The sequence below is a fragment of the Staurois parvus genome, unplaced genomic scaffold, assembly GCF_062004578.1.
Source record: "Staurois parvus isolate SC_StPar_1 unplaced genomic scaffold, SC_StPar_1.0 ptg000102l, whole genome shotgun sequence".
Classification (NCBI taxonomy): Eukaryota; Metazoa; Chordata; class Amphibia; order Anura; family Ranidae; genus Staurois; species Staurois parvus.
This window is the reverse complement of record NW_028317898.1, coordinates 867,915-884,315: the sequence shown is the minus strand read 5'-3', so window position 1 is coordinate 884,315 and position 16,401 is coordinate 867,915. Positions and strand designations below refer to the sequence as shown.

The 16,401-nt window shown below is 51.3% G+C and overlaps 1 long non-coding RNA gene across 1 annotated transcript in view; it reads right to left on the bottom strand.

Moving 5' to 3' along the window:
- Positions 1-15,349, bottom strand: part of LOC149467729 (uncharacterized) — a 34,294-nt gene extending 18,945 nt beyond the window's left edge. Inside the window, exons 1-2 of the long non-coding RNA XR_016311843.1 lie at positions 15,079-15,349; positions 3,442-3,514 (exon numbers count right to left, since the gene is read on the bottom strand). This is a non-coding gene — a long non-coding RNA (uncharacterized LOC149467729). The remainder of the gene's footprint in view (positions 1-3,441; positions 3,515-15,078) is intronic.
- Positions 15,350-16,401: the final 1,052 nt, after the last annotated feature.

Here is a 16,401-nt window from a genome sequence, read left to right as displayed (position 1 = left end):
ATGGCATGTGGATGTCAGAGAGAGTGGGTAGGCACGTGTCAGCTTACGCATTTTGTCCCGCCCACTTCGGGGACTTCTTCAGAACTATAGCTGTCTGTATCTTTTTTTCTAGAAATATAGACATATAACTATTTTTTTCTGGTCTGTTCTGGTCTGGTCTTAACCAAAAGATGACAAGCCTGCCCACCACGACAACGTAGACTCTTTTAGGGCAGGACCTACACTAAACTACACTACGCTAACCTACTCCATGCTAGTCATCGTATTTTTAGTGTTAGATGCCTGTATGTAATATGCCTCAACCTAGAACCTGCCATCTTCCTTTCCAGACTTGTTTACCAAGATCTACAAAAGAACAATCCTTTTCATTCACAAAACGGAGAACAAATTTAAAATGGCTGTTGCTGGTATTATATGACGGGGGATGCAGTGGTCAGCAATGGTCACCTGTAATGGCACATTTCCCCTTCTTTGATCAATTCTGAGCTCTCTTCCACATACATACATCCACATTAGCCTGCAATAAGGCAGGTGAAGTGTACAAGATGGGAGACTCCCCAAGATGTGTCTATTACCTGATTAGACTTGGAAAGACACTGGGGGTATTGTCCCCAATCTCCCACACATATTCATATCTCTAGCATACTGAAATAGAATAAAACAAAGAGTCCACTTTTTCCTTCACGTTTTAATGTACACACCATTGTGTAATGAACCACACTTCACTCTCTGACCAAGCATCAAAACACTAATTGAAAATAATTGACCTTCAGTCTGAAAGGTCTAAAGCAGTTAAACCGCTTGCCGACCCCCCGCAGTGTTTTTACTGCGGCAGGGCGGCACCTGTACGCACAGCGCCATCTTTTAACGTCGCTGTGCAAAACAGGTAGGGGTAGCGCGCGAGGCACGTGCCCGCCCTACCCGTCCCACCGATCGTGGCAGCGGGTGTCCATCACCGGCTCCCGACGGGTCATTTCCCGCCAGGTGCCGGCGATTACAAGTAATCACTTACAGATAGCACGGCTGCAGTGTTTACATTGCAGCTCTGATATCTGTCAGTTCCCAGCACCTCAACCTGAGAGAAGACTTTATCTCTCGGGATCAGCGTGTTCCTGTGAAGTACACACCCCCGCCCCCTAGTAAAACACTCCCCTCACACATTTAACCCTTTCTTTACCTAATAAAGGTTAACCCCTTCCTCCCCAGTGCCATTAATACAGTGTCAGTGTTTTTTTTTTTTGGTGTCACTGGGGATGTCAGAGACCCTAGTCAGTTCCCCCCCCAGTGTCAAAATGTCCACCGCAGTCCCGCCATAAGTCGCTGATTACTGTCATAAATCGCTGATCACCACCATAAGTCGCTGATGGCCGCCATTATTAGTATAATAAAAAAAAAATCCCAGTATCTTTCCCGCCATTTGTAGACGCTATAACTTTCACGTAAACCAATTCATTTACACCAGGGGTGTCCAAACTTTTTTCAAAGAGGGCCAGATTGGATGAAGTGAACATGGTGGAGGGCCGAACATTTTTCCGAACATTCTTTGAACCATTGCAATTAAATGCAAATAAATTATTTTATGCCAAGTTAATTGCAAACGACATACTTTTCATTTCATAACATTAAGATCAACTGACAGCTGAGTTTTCACAATGTATTGAAAATAAATTTAAAAAAAAACTTACCTGCACTAATGTGAAGGGTGAAAAAGGTAGCTGGAGCTGAAGTCTCTGCTCGGCAGCCGGGAGGGGAAGAGAAACACACTTCACGCTGGAAGGAAGCCCGGCCCTGACGTCACCGCCCTCTGTCGCTCCCAGCGCGGCGCAGTCACGCATGCGCACTGCTCTCAAGCAGAAGACTGTCTGCCATAGAAGGGAGGGCCGTGCGACAGCCGCATTTACACAGACCAGGGAGAACGCGCCGCAGTCAGACATGCGCACTGCCCTCTGCTCTCAAGCAGAAGACTGTCTGCCATAGAAGGGAGGGCCGTGGGAGGGCCACATTACACAGAGCAGGGAGGGCTGTTGGAGGGCCGTATTAAACCGACCCCCGGGCCGTAAATGGCCCGCGGGCCGGACTTTGGACATGCCTGATTTACACGTATTGGGATTTTTTTTAAGCAAAGACATGTCGCAGAATACATTTTGGCAGAAATTTATGACTAAATTTGGTTTTTACATTTTTTTTACTGGACATGTTTTATAGCAAAAAGTCCAAAATATTGTTTTTTTTTTTTGTCAAAATAGTCAGCCTTTTTTTTTTTATAGCGCAAAAAATAAAAAACGTACAGGGGATAAAATACCACCGAAAGAAAGCTCAATTTGTGGGAAAAAAAAGATGTAAATTTCATTTATATACCGTATTGCATGACCGTGCAATTGTCCATTAAACTAGCACAGCACTGTATAGCAAAAAATGGCGTTAATTGCAGTATCTATACCATAGTTTGTAGACGCTATAACTTTCACACAAAGCAATCAATATACTGGGATTTTTTTACCAAAAACATGAATCAGAATACATTTTGGCCTAAATTTATAACTAACTTTGAGTTTACTATATATTTTTTATAGCTGAAAGTAAAAAACATTGTTTTTCTTCAAATTTTTTGGTCTATTTTTGTTTATAGCGTGAAAAATAAAAAGCTCACAGGTGATCAAATACCACCAAAAGAAAGCTCTATTTGTGTGAAAAAAAAGGACGCAAATTTCGTTTGGGAGCAGCATTGCATGACCACGCAATTATCAGTTGAATTAGTGCAGCGCTGAGTAGCAAAAAGAGGCCTGCTGACCGGAAGGGGGGTAAATCCTCAGGAGGGCAAGTGGTAATTATAGTGAAGTTTGTTCACAGAGAACTGCCTTTGTCGCCCTCCTCATCTCACCAGTCCCCAGTTTTACTGACATAGAAAAATGCTCACAATAGTGTATTACAATAAATAATTGGATGTTAAATTAAAAAAAGTTTTTTTTAGAAATAAAATTCCAAAACATCTGAACAGAGCCCATGGCAGCAACAGGGGAAATGACAACCGTCAGGGTACTGTGGTCAACCCCTGAAGGAGGACACCCCACCCATATTCCACCTATCAGGCCATGCACAACACCCCAGTTATCCCACCAGACCGCACCCAACTGTGAGGAGGTGCAATCAACCCTGAACTTCGTGAACCCAACAGGAAGGCCGAGACTTCCTCAGAGCTATGCGCCACCAACATTCCTGTCCTGCCGCAGTTTCAGAGCTCCCCAAGAATTAGCCTCACTCCATTCCTCCAGATGAAGAGTGTCTACTCTCCGCTTAAAAAACCTGTGCTAATACACTATTACAAGCATTATTTCTATGTTGGTAACACTGAGGACTGATCAGAAGAGAAGAATGACCAAGGCAGTCCTATGACAGCAGACCTAATAGCATGAGGACCCAAAGAGAAATCCACCACCCTACCTGGACACCTGATCAACATCCGTGGGTCAGCAGAGAAATCTCCAGAGTCGTGTCGTGGCCAGAGAGTATACCCCTGTAAACATTAGATCAGAGAAATGTTGCCGGCATGAAATAGAAGGAATAAACGTGTAACATTAAAAATGCTGATAACATACAAAGCCACTTTAAAATAGTTTGTACAGATTACTGTCTGCATCTTTTTTTCTCTATAGACATATAACTATTTTTTTCTGGTCTGTCTATATGAAATCTAGGAGTCTTTTAGTTGAATCCCATGGTCAAAAATGAAACTGCCCAGAGACAATACATTCTTTCTCCAGTTTTGACATTTGTAACCAAAAGATGACAAGCCTGCCCACCACGACAAGGTAGACTCTTTCAGGGCAGGACCTACACTAAACTACACTACGCTAACCTACTCCATGCTAGTCATCGTATTCTTAGTGTTAGATGCCTGATTGTAATAAGCCTCATCCTAGAACCTGCCATCTTCCTCTCCAGACTTGTTTACTAAGATCTACATAAGAACAACCCTTTTCATTCACAAAACAGAGAACAGACTTGACATGGTTGTTGCTGTTATCTTATGGTGGGTGATGCAGTGGTCAGCAATGATCACCTGTAATGTCTCTATATATCTCCTTTACTTTGATCGATGTTTCTTCTCTAAAATACAACGTGAAGGAGAAGAACTGAACAAAACATGGACACGTTGGGGTTGATTTACTAAAGTTAAATCGCATGTGCACTTTGCAAGTTCTATTGCTCCAGAGCTTAGTAAATGAAATAAAGCTGCAGCTGGTAAGGAATACCCAATCACATGCATGAACATGAAGAAGAACAACATTTGTTCTCGCACTTAATGGGGTGATGGATGTCAGCAGTGCTTCCCCGTATTTAGTAAGCTGTGGAGCAACTGCAATTGCAAAGTGGACAATCTATTGATGTATAATAGTCACCCCTCGGTTTTATTTTGTTGTATTACATTTTATGATGCTACAGATTTCCTTATGAATTCACCGAGACACTTTCACTAATGTGTTGATAATGATTTCGGTGGACTCGTTTGGATAATCTGAAGAATCGTGGCCAGAAAGTTCCCCCGTCACATATTGGATGCTTAGTTCCAACATCTTCCAGACATCAGCCTTCTGATAAGAAAACAATGTTATAGGGGGACACAGATTTATACATTGATATTACGGGGGGCTGTGGTAATGTTGGTGACAGGCTGTATCATATAGTTATGTATGATATGTACCATTTCTGTAGATAATAAAAGATTTAAAAAAGTCAGAGGGGCCATGATGTCACCATTGTGTGTGAGTGACTGACAGCTGTTCACACTGTGCGCTAGAGACACAGAGAACCAGTATTCCCTCTTCACACTTCTGTCCCACCAGACATGACCCGGGATCCACTAGTCTGTATTAGACTGTCATTAGGATGACTAAACAGAACCAGCACCCCTTATATCAGGTCTCCCCATCACTGCGCCCCATTATATCAGGTCTCCCCATCACTGTGCCCCATTATATCAGGTCTCCCCATCACTGCTCCCCATTGTATCAGGTCTCCCCATCACTGCTCCCCATTATATCAGGTCTCCCCATCACTGCTCCCCATTATATCAGGTCTCCCCATCACTGCTCCCCATTGTATCAGGTCTCCCCATCACTGTGCCCCATTATATCAGGTCTCCCCATCACTGTGCCCCATTATATCAGGTCTCCCCATCACTGCGCCCCATTATATCAGGTCTACCCATCACTGTGCCCCATTATATCAGGTCTCCCCATCACTGTGCCCCCTTATATCAGGTCTCCCCATTAGTGTGCCCCATTATATCAGGTCTCCCCATCACTGTGCCCCATTATATCAGGTCTCCTCATCTCTGCGCCCCATTATATCAGGTCTCCCCATCACTGTGCCCCATTATATCGGGTCTCCCCATCGCTGCGCCCCATTATATCGGGTCTCCCCATTGCTGCGCCCCATTATATCGGGTCTCCCCATCACTGCGCCCCATTATATCGGGTCTCCCCATCACTGCGCCCCTTATATCGGGTCTCCCCATCACTGCGCCCCATTATATCGGGTCTCCCCATCATTGCGCCCCTTATATCGGGTCTCCCCATCACTGCGCCCCATTATATCAGGTCTCCCCATCACTGCGTCCCATTATATCAGGTCTCCCCATCACTGTGCCCCATTATATCAGGTTTCCCCATCACTGTGTCCCATTATATCAGGTCTCCTCATCACTGTGCCCCATTATATCAGGTCTCCCCATCACTGTGCCCCGTTATATCAGGTCTCCCCATCACTGTGCCCCTTATATCAGGTCTCCCCATCACTGTGCCCCTTATATCAGGTCTCCCCATCACTGTGCTCCATTATATCAGGTCTCCCCATCACTGCGCCCCATTATATCAGAAGTCCTCATTAAGGTCCCCCTTACATCAGACATCCTTATCACAGTCCCCCTTACATGCATTGTCCCCATCGGAGTTCCGTCTTTTATCAGGAGTAATCCACAAAGGCCCTCTTTATATCAGATTCTCCAAGTGTCCCCTTAAATCAGTTGTCCTCATCAGAATTCCCATTTCATGGACTGTCCTTAGTGGAGTGTCCCTTTACATGGGCTGTCTCCATCCGAGTGCCCCCTTACAAGGTCTGTTCCTTTTGGAGTGCCCCTTTACATGGACTGTCCCCATCATGGTGGTTCCTTATATCAGGAGTCCTCATCAAAGTTCCTCTTACACCAGATGTCCCTACAGAGTCTCCCTTACCTGGATTAACCCCATCAGAGTGCCCTTTTATATCAGAGTCCCCAATACTCCTTACATCAGTTGTCCTCATCGGAGTGCCCCCTTATATGGACTATCCTAATCTCAGTACCCACTCACATGGACTGTTCCCATCAGAGAACCCCTTTACATGGATTGTTCCCATCAGAGTGCCCCCTTACATGAACTGTTCCCATCAGAGAGCCCCCTTTAATGGACTGTTCCCATCAGAGTGCCCCTTACGTGGACTGTTCCCATCAGAGTGCCCCCTTACATGACCTGTTCCCATCAGAGTGCCCCCTTATATGGACTGTTCCCATTGGAGAGCCCCCTTACATGGACTGTTCCCATCGGAGAGCCCCCTTACATGGACTGTTCCCATCGGAGTGCCCCCTTACATGGACTGTTCCCATCGGAGTGCCCCCTTACATGGACTGTTCCCATCGGAGTGCCCCCTTACATGGACTGTTCCCATCAAAGTGCCCCCTTACATAGACTGTTCCCATCGGAGTGCCCCCTTACATGAACTGTTCCCATCGGAGTGCCCCCTAACATGCAGTGTTCTCATCGGAGTGCCCCCTTACATGCAGTGTTCCCATCGGAGTCACCACTTACATGGACTGATCCTATCGGAATGCCCCCTTACATGGACTGATACCATCAGAGTGCTCCCTTACATGGACTGTTCCCATCGGAGTGCCCCCTTACATGGACTGTTCCCATTGGAGTGCCCCCTTACATGCAGTGTTCTCATCGGAGTGTCCCCTTAAGTGCAGTGTTCCCATCGGAGTGCCTCCTTACATGGACTGATCCCATCGGAGTGCCCCCTTACATGGACTATTCCCATCTGGGTGCCCCCTTACATGGACTGTTCCCATCAGAATGCCCCCTTACAAGGACTGTTCCCATCGGAGTGCCCCCTTACTTGGACTGTTCCCATCAAAGTGCCACCTTACATGGACTGTTCCCATCGGAGTGCCCCCTTACATGCAGTGTTCCCATCGAAGTGCCCCCTTACATGGACTGTTCCCATCGGAGTGCCCCCTTACATGAACTGTTCCCATCAGAGTGCCCCCTAACATGCAGTGTTCTCATCGGAGTGCCCCCTTACATGGACTGATCCTATCGGAGTGCCCCCTTACATGGACTGATCCCATCGGAGTGCCCCCTTACATGGACTGTTCCCATCGGAGTGCCCCCTCACATGGACTGTTCCCATCGGAGTGCCCCCTCACATGGACTGATCCCATCGGAGTGCCCCCTCACATGGACTGTTCCCATCGGAGTGCCCCCTCACATGGACTGATCCCATCGGAGTGCCCCCTTTACATGGACTGTTCTAATCGGAGTGCCCCATGCATGTATTGTTCTCATCGGAGTGTCCCTTTATGTCACCTGCCCCCCCTTCCCCCCCCCGGACTGAACCCATCGGAGTGCCCCCTTACATGGACTGTTCCCATCGGAGTGCCCCCTCACATGGACTGATCCCATCGGAGTGCCCCCTCGCATGGACTGTTCCCATCGGAGTGCCCCCTTACATGGACTGTTCCCATCAGAGTGCCCCCTAACATGCAGTGTTCTCATCGGAGTGTCCCCTTACATGCAGTGTTTCCATCGGAGTGCCCTCTTACAAAGACTGTTCCCATCGTAGTGCCCCCTTACATGGACTGTTCCCATCGGAGTGCCCCCTAACATGCAGTGTTCTCATCGGAGTGCCCCCTTACATGCAGTGTTCCCATCGGATTGCCCCTTTACATGCAGTGTTCCCATTGGAGTGCCCCCTCACATGGACTGTTCCCATCGGAGTGCCCCCTCACATGGACTGATCCCATCGGAGTGCCCCCTTTACATGGACTGTTCTCATCGGAGTGCCCCATGCATGTATTGTTCTCATCGGAGTGTCCCTTTATGTCACCTGCCCCCCCCCCCCAGTCTGTCCCAGAGATGATTGGACGGTCCTCTCCAGAGTGTCCTTGCTTTCTGAGCAGAGCTTCCTCACAGTCTAGACTCCTCCCCCTTTGGAAACGTCCAAAGGGGGCGCTGCGGTACGATTAGCCAGGAGGCGGGGTTGAGGAGCGCGCGGGTAGGATCGTAGGTTACATAGGTTGCTAGGAGACCGATGCTGTGCCTTCCAGGAGATGAGTCGAGGGGAGGGGTCTAGCAGCAAAATGGAGCTCCACTCTAGATAGGACATGTGGCCTGCACTCCATCTTTAGTTCAGGTCTCCTTTTTTTTTCTTTTTGTTTATTGAACTTTAATTCAATAAACAACCAACAATCGCAGCTCAATGAAGTGGATGTCACATATTTCCTGTGTAGATTTGTACAGAAACTGAGAAGTCTGGCTGCAGAATGGAACTCCATTTTGGAGGTCACATGTTTCCTGTCAAGTGGAGCTCCACTCTGTAGCCTCTGAATATTTGTTAGTTCATTAAAGTTCATTAAAAAAGGGGCGGAGTGCAGGTCATGTGTTTCCTCTCAAATTCTGCAGCCAGCTTGTTTGAATAGAGCCCCGCCTCAGTCTAGTCTCCTCCCTCCAATGATGCATGTAAGAAAGGGGCGGAGCAACTTTGAGCAGCTTGGAGGCGGAGCTGAGGAGCGTGAAAAAGAAATGTGTGTGATCTGTTCTGTAGTGTTTACATCGGTTGCTAGGAGACCGGCGCTGTGCTTGGAGCAGCTGCCTGCACGGTGCTGATGGTGATGGGAACAGTCCATGTAAGGGGGCACTCCGATGGGAACAGTCCATGTAAGGGGGCACTCCGATGGGATCAGTCCATGTAAAGGGGCACTCCGATGGGAACAGTCCATGTAAGGGGGCACTCCGATGGGAACAGTGCATGTAATGGGGCACTCCGATGGGAACAGTCCATGTAAGGGGGCACTCCGATGGGAACAGTCCATGTAAGGGGGCACTCCGATGGGAACAGTACATGTAAGGGGGCACTCCGATGGGATCAGTCCATGTAAGGGGCACTCCGATGGAATCAGTGCATGTAAAGGGGGCACTCCGATGGGAACAGTCCATGTAAGGGGGCACTCCGATGGGAACAGTCCATGTAAGGGGGCACTCCGATGGGAACAGTCCATGTAATGGGGCACTCCGATGGGAACAGTCCATGTAATGGGGCACTCCGATGGGATCAGTGCATGTGAGGGGGCACTCCGATGGGATCAGTGCATGTGAGGGGGCACTCCGATGGGATCAGTGCATGTGAGGGGACACTCCGATGGGAACAGTCCATGTAAAGGGGGCACTCCGATGGGAACAGTCCATGTAAAGGGACACTCCGATGGGAACAGTCCATGTAAAGGGGCACTCCGATGGGATTAGTGCATGTAAGGGGGTACTCCGATGGGAACAGTCCATGTAAAGGGGCACTCCGATGGGATCAGTGCATGTAAGGGGGCACTCCGATGGGAACAGTCCATGTAAGGGGGGCACTCCGATGGGATCAGTCCATGTAAAGGGGCACTCCGATGGGAACAGTCCATGTAAGGGGGCACTCCGATGGGAACAGTGCATGTAATGGGGCACTCCGATGGGAACAGTCCATGTAAGGGGGCACTCCGATGGGAACAGTACATGTAAGGGGGCACTCCGATGGGATCAGTCCATGTAAGGGGCACTCCGATGGAATCAGTGCATGTAAAGGGGGCACTCCGATGGGAACAGTCCATGTAAGGGGGCACTCCGATGGGAACAGTCCATGTAAGGGGGCACTCCGATGGGAACAGTCCATGTAATGGGGCACTCCGATGGGAACAGTCCATGTAATGGGGCACTCCGATGGGATCAGTGCATGTGAGGGGGCACTCCGATGGGATCAGTGCATGTGAGGGGGCACTCCGATGGGATCAGTGCATGTGAGGGGGCACTCCGATGGGATCAGTGCATGTGAGGGGACACTCCGATGGGAACAGTCCATGTAAAGGGGGCACTCCAATGGGAACAGTCCATGTAAAGGGACACTCCGATGGGAACAGTCCATGTAAAGGGGCACTCCGATGGGATTAGTGCATGTAAGGGGGTACTCCGATGGGAACAGTCCATGTAAAGGGGCACTCCGATGGGATCAGTGCATGTAAGGGGGCACTCCGATGGGAACAGTCCATGTAAGGGGGGCACTCCGATGGGATCAGTCCATGTAAGGGGGCACTCCGATGGGAACAGTCCATGTAAGGGGGCACTCCGATGGGATCAGTGCATGTAAGGGGACACTCCGATGGGAACAGTCCATGTAAAGGGGGCACTTCGATGGGATCAGTGAATGTAAGGGGGCAAGCCGATGGGATCAGTGCATGTAAGGGGACACTACGATGGAAACAGTCCATGTAAAGGGGCACTCCGATGGGAACAGTCAATGTAAAGGGGCACTCCGATGGGATCAGTGCATGTAAGGGGACACTCCGATGGGAACAGTCCATGTAGAAGGGCACTCCGATGGGAACAGTCCATGTAAAGGGGCACTCCGATGGGATCAATGCATGTAACGGGGCACTCCGATGGGAACAGTCCATGTAAAGGGGGCACTCCAATGGGAACAGTCCATGTAAGGGGGCTCTCCGATGAGAACAGTCCATGCAAAGGAGCAAACCGATGGGAACAATGCATGTAATGGGGCACTCCGATGGGAACAGTCCATGTAAGGGGTAGAGGCGGCTTCATATCGGTCAATCAGATAACAAATGGCTGAGGGTCCGGGCAGTCTGTGTTCTTTATCAGAGGGGTCACCTCTATGCTGCAGATTCAAAGCAGGGAGCCGGCCTGTGCAGATTGCCAGTGACCTCTGACCCCCAGGTCCCATTAAGGGAACCTGCCAACAATACAGCCGCCATTACTAGGTGGTCCAGGATGTAATAGAAAGGTCAAATTGTGGAGGATTGTATGAGCACAGCACACATTGTCAGATCAGATTGGTGGAGATCGCTCTTCAATCATTTCTGACTTTCGCCCCACACCAGGATGGTCACATGATTGCTTGGGTGGGCGCTAACGATGGCGGATCCTCATACAACTCACCGTTTATGTCTTACAGAGCCCCTCCCCCATACTGGGAATCTGATTGGACGTGAAGTACCGTCAGCCTCATAGTGGAAGAGCCGTGAGCCGCCAACATGGACACCAAATGCGTAGAGGTGGCGGAACGATGTCGGCAAGTGAAGGGCGAGGGGACGGACATGAAGTATCAGATGATGGGTGCAGTGAGCAGCAGGCGCTGTCAGTACTTCATCCAGAAGACAGGTAGGTGGGTGAGGATGGGAGCAAAGGGGTCCTCACTGGGGGAAGGAATGGTGTGTCACCCATATACAGAGAGGGCTCCCCATACCCATGTATGAGCTGGAAGTGGCAGGAGATCAGTGCTGGTAGTATCCATCACAGACAACACTGACCCATCCTCCCATCCACCACATACTGACCCATCCCTGCGATCCCCACATACTGACCCTTCCCTGCGATCCCCACATACTGACCCATCCCTGCAATCCCCACATACTGACCCATCCCTGCAATCCCCACATACTGACCCATCCCTGCAATCCCCACATACTGACCCATCCCTGCAATCCCCACATACTGACCCATCCTCCCATCCACCACATACTGACCCATCCCTGCAATCCCCACATACTGACCCATCCCTGCAATCCCCACATACTGACCCATCCCTGCAATCCCCACATACTGACCCATCCTCCCATCCACCACATACTGACCCATCCCTGCAATCCCCACATACTGACCCTTCCCTGCGATCCCCACATACTGACCCATCCCTGCGATCCCCACATACTGACCCATCCCTGCGATCCCCACATACTGACCCATCCCTGCGATCCCCACATACTGACCCATCCCTGCGATCCCCACATACTGACCCTTCCCTGCGATCCCCACATACTGACCCATCCCTGCGATCCCCACATACTGACCCATCCCTGCGATCCCCACATACTGACCCATCCTCCCATCCACCACATACTGACCCTTCCCTGCAATCCCCACATACTGACCCATCCCTGCAATCCCCACATACTGACCCATCCCTGCAATCCCCACATACTGACCCATCCCTGCAATCCCCACATACTGACCCATCCCTGCAATCCCCACATACTGACCCATCCTCCCATCCACCACATACTGACCCATCCCTGCAATCCCCACATACTGACCCTTCCCTGCGATCCCCACATACTGACCCATCCCTGCGATCCCCACATACTGACCCATCCCTGCGATCCCCACATACTGACCCATCCCTGCGATCCCCACATACTGACCCATCCCTGCGATCCCCACATACTGACCCATCCCTGCGATGCCCACATACTGACCCTTCCCTGCGATTCCCACATACTGACCCATCCCTGCGATCCCCACATACTGACCCATCCCTGCGATCCCCACATACTGACCCATCCTCCCATCCACCACATACTGACCCATCCCTGCGATCCCCACATACTGACCCATCCCTGCGATCCCCACATACTGACCCTTCCCTGCGATCCCCACATACTGACCCTTCCCTGCGATCCCCACATACTGACCCATCCCTGCGATCCCCACATACTGACCCATCCCTGCAATCCCCACATACTGACCCATCCCTGCAATCCCCACATACTGACCCATCCTCCCATCCACCACATACTGACCCATCCCTGCAATCCCCACATACTGACCCATCCTCCCATCCACCACATACTGACCCATCCCTGCGATCCCCACATACTGACCCATCCCTGCGATCCCCACATACTGACCCATCCCTGCGATCCCCACATACTGACCCATCCCTGCGATCCCCACATACTGACCCATCCCTGCAATGCCCACATACTGACCCTTCCCTGCAATCCCCACATACTGACCCATCCCTGCAATCCCCACATACTGACCCATCCCTGCAATCCCCACATACTGACCCATCTCTGCAATCCCAGCACTGATCCTCCTCACCAACCCAACACTGCCTTACTCTCCCATCCACCACATACTGACCCATCCCTGCAATCCCCACATACTGACCCATCCCTGCAATCCCCACATACTGACCCATCCCTGCAATCCCCACATACTGACCCATCCCTGCAGTCCCCACATACTGACCCATCCCTGCGATCCCCACATACTGACCCTTCCCTGCGATCCCCACATACTGACCCATCCCTGCGATCCCCACATACTGACCCATCCCTGCGATCCCCACATACTGACCCATCCCTGCGATCCCCACATACTGACCCATCCCTGCGATCCCCACATACTGACCCATCCCTGCAATGCCCACATACTGAACCTTCCCTGCAATCCCCACATACTGACCCATCCCTGCAATCCCCACATACTGACCCATCCCTGCAATCCCCACATACTGACCCATCCCTGCAGTCCCCACATACTGACCCATCCCTGCAATGCCCACATACTGAACCTTCCCTGCAATCCCCACATACTGACCCATCCCTGCAATCCCCACATACTGACCCATCCCTGCAATCCCCACATACTGACCCATCCCTGCAATCCCCACATACTGACCCATCCCTGCAATCCCCACATACTGACCCATCCCTGCAGTCCCAGCATCGACCCTCCGCACAGTAGTGTATTTTACTTTTTTGCTGCCCTAGGCAAGACTAAAATTGAGCACCCCCCATCTACATTTATCTCTCCCCTTGCTGTTTAAGATCCACCTCTTCAGTACAAGAGCATGATGGAGGGCAGTGTGACATGGCAGGGGGGGGTCGTGGGACAGGAGGGGGTCAGCGTGATGGGGGGCAGCAGGACAGGAAGGGGGCAGCAGGAGAGGAGGGAGGCAGCAGGAAGGGGGAGTAGGCCATCGAGACAGGTAGGAGGGTAGCAGGACAAGAGGGAGGCATCATGACAGGGGGAGGGCAGCATGATGGGGGGTAGCATGGTGGGGGCAGAGGGACAGGAGAAGTGCAGTGGGACAGGAGGAGGAGCACAGAGGGACAGATGGGGGGCATGGGACAGGATCGGGGCAGCGGGACAGGAAGAGCGCAGTGGAACAGGTGAGGGGCAGTGAGACAGGAGGAGCGCAGAGGGACAGGTGAGGGGCAGCGTGACGGGGGGCATGGGACAGGATCGGGACAGGAGGAGGAGTGCAGAGGGACAGGAGGAGCGCAGAAAGACAGGTGAGGGGTAGTGGGACAGGAGGAGCTCAAAAGGAGAGGTGGGGGCCAGCGTGATACGGGGCATGGAACAGGATCGGGGCAGCGGGACAGGAGGAGCGCAGAGGGACAGGTGAGTGGCAGTGGGACAGGAGGAGCACAGAGGGACAGGTGAGGGGCAGCATGACGGGGCATGGGACAGGATCGGGGCAGCGCGACAGGAGGAGCGCAGAGGGACAGGTGAGGGGCAGTGGGAAAGGAGGAGCGCAGAGGGAAAGGTGAGTGGCAGTGGGACAGGAGGAGCTCAGAGGGACAGGTGGGGGGCAGCGTGACAGGGGGCATGGGACAGGATCGGGGCAGCGGGACAGGAGGAGCGCAGAGGGACAGGTGGGGGGCAGCGTGACAGGAGGCATGGGACAGCATCGGGGCAGTGGGACAGGAGGAGCGCAGAGGGACAGGTGAGGGGTAGTGGGACAGGAGGAGCACAGAGGGACAGGTGAGGGGCAGTGGGGACAGATGGGGGGTAGTGGGACAATGTGGGGGGACAGGAGGGGGGAAGTGGAACAGGTGTGGGAAAGGGTGACAGGAGGGGGCAGCGTGACAGGGGGCAGTGTGACAGAGAGGGGGCAATGGTACGGGGGAGGGAAGTGGTGGGGGGCTGTGTGTCGGGGGGACAGGAGTGGGGAAGCACCAGTCCTCCAAGCTCTTACCTGTCCAGCAGGGGCTCCTCCAGACAGTGTCAGGATCACTCCAGGAGGGACGCTTGTGTCCCATATCCCTCAGGATCTCCGGCGGCGGCTGCAAAAGAGCGGGGGGCTCCTACACCCTGACCTCGTTCTTTTCTTTTTCCTCCTCCGCTGGCACCTTCTGGCCATCCTGCACGTCCCAGCGCACACTGACAGTGGGCCCCGCCCTCACACGCTCCGAGCGCACACCAGGGATCCGCCCACCACTCTTCTCTCCTCTGCAGCCGGTCCCTTAGCCCGGGTGACCCTCCTTGTGTGTCGGCTTGGCTGTACACTCATCCATGGCAGCACTGTTGCTGACACACACAGTGTCCCTTCTGCATGGGGGGCGTGCCACCCCCCTGTAAACTGCCACCCTAGACAAACGCCTTGTTTGCCTCATGGCAGATACACCCCTGCCTCCTCACCACCCCCCAACACGAACACAGTCCCATCCCTGCAACCAAAATCAGAACATTAACCCTCCTGGAGCCTTTGCCAGGAAATTCCCTCGTAGACATTCCTCACCAGAACACGTAACCTGTATGCATAGCCAAAACTTTTTTTTCTGTTCTTGGTTAAGTGGGAAGGATCGGCGCCCCTGTTGTGTTTTATTGTTTTTTTTTTCGCACTGGGGAGAGTCTCTATTTTTCTTGATGGCTGTTGTCACTGAAGCAGAACATTATGAGAAATGTAAAATTGTAAAGCTGTTCCCAGAAAAGGAATAGAGAAGTCCTCCAATGCAGACATTTGTTCTACTCTATCCAAAAGTGAAAACGATTTGGCTATAGATACAGTTAACTCCATTTAATCCCTCATTGTATGTCACTTACTGTTACCAGGACATAGAAGGTGAATCTCCCCAGGGGGAACACAGATCGCAATAACAATTTCATAGGGAATCTAACCCATGACTTGCTTCCATTGTGAGGATCTTTTAAGAGATCAATAGAAAGGATTTTCCCAACAAAGCTTGAATGATGATCCACCAGGCCAGAGAAAACCTGGTGTTTGGTGACAGGTGCATCAGTTTGTCCCGAGATTGAACCGATTTGTCCCAGGATGAACTAGCAAAAGAAAAGAGAAATCATTTTCCTAATGACACCAGTGTAATGGAATTATTTTTGACTCCAATTTAAGGCTCGTTCACACTTGACTGTTTTACCAACGCTTGCCAAATGCCCCTATAGCGTTTGGCATGTGTTGGTCCGGCGTTTGCGGAGTGTTTTTTAACGCTCGGAAAATGCCGCATGCGCGGTTTAGCGGCAGTTGCTAGGTGTTTTCCGAGCATTAAAAATGCCCCACAAA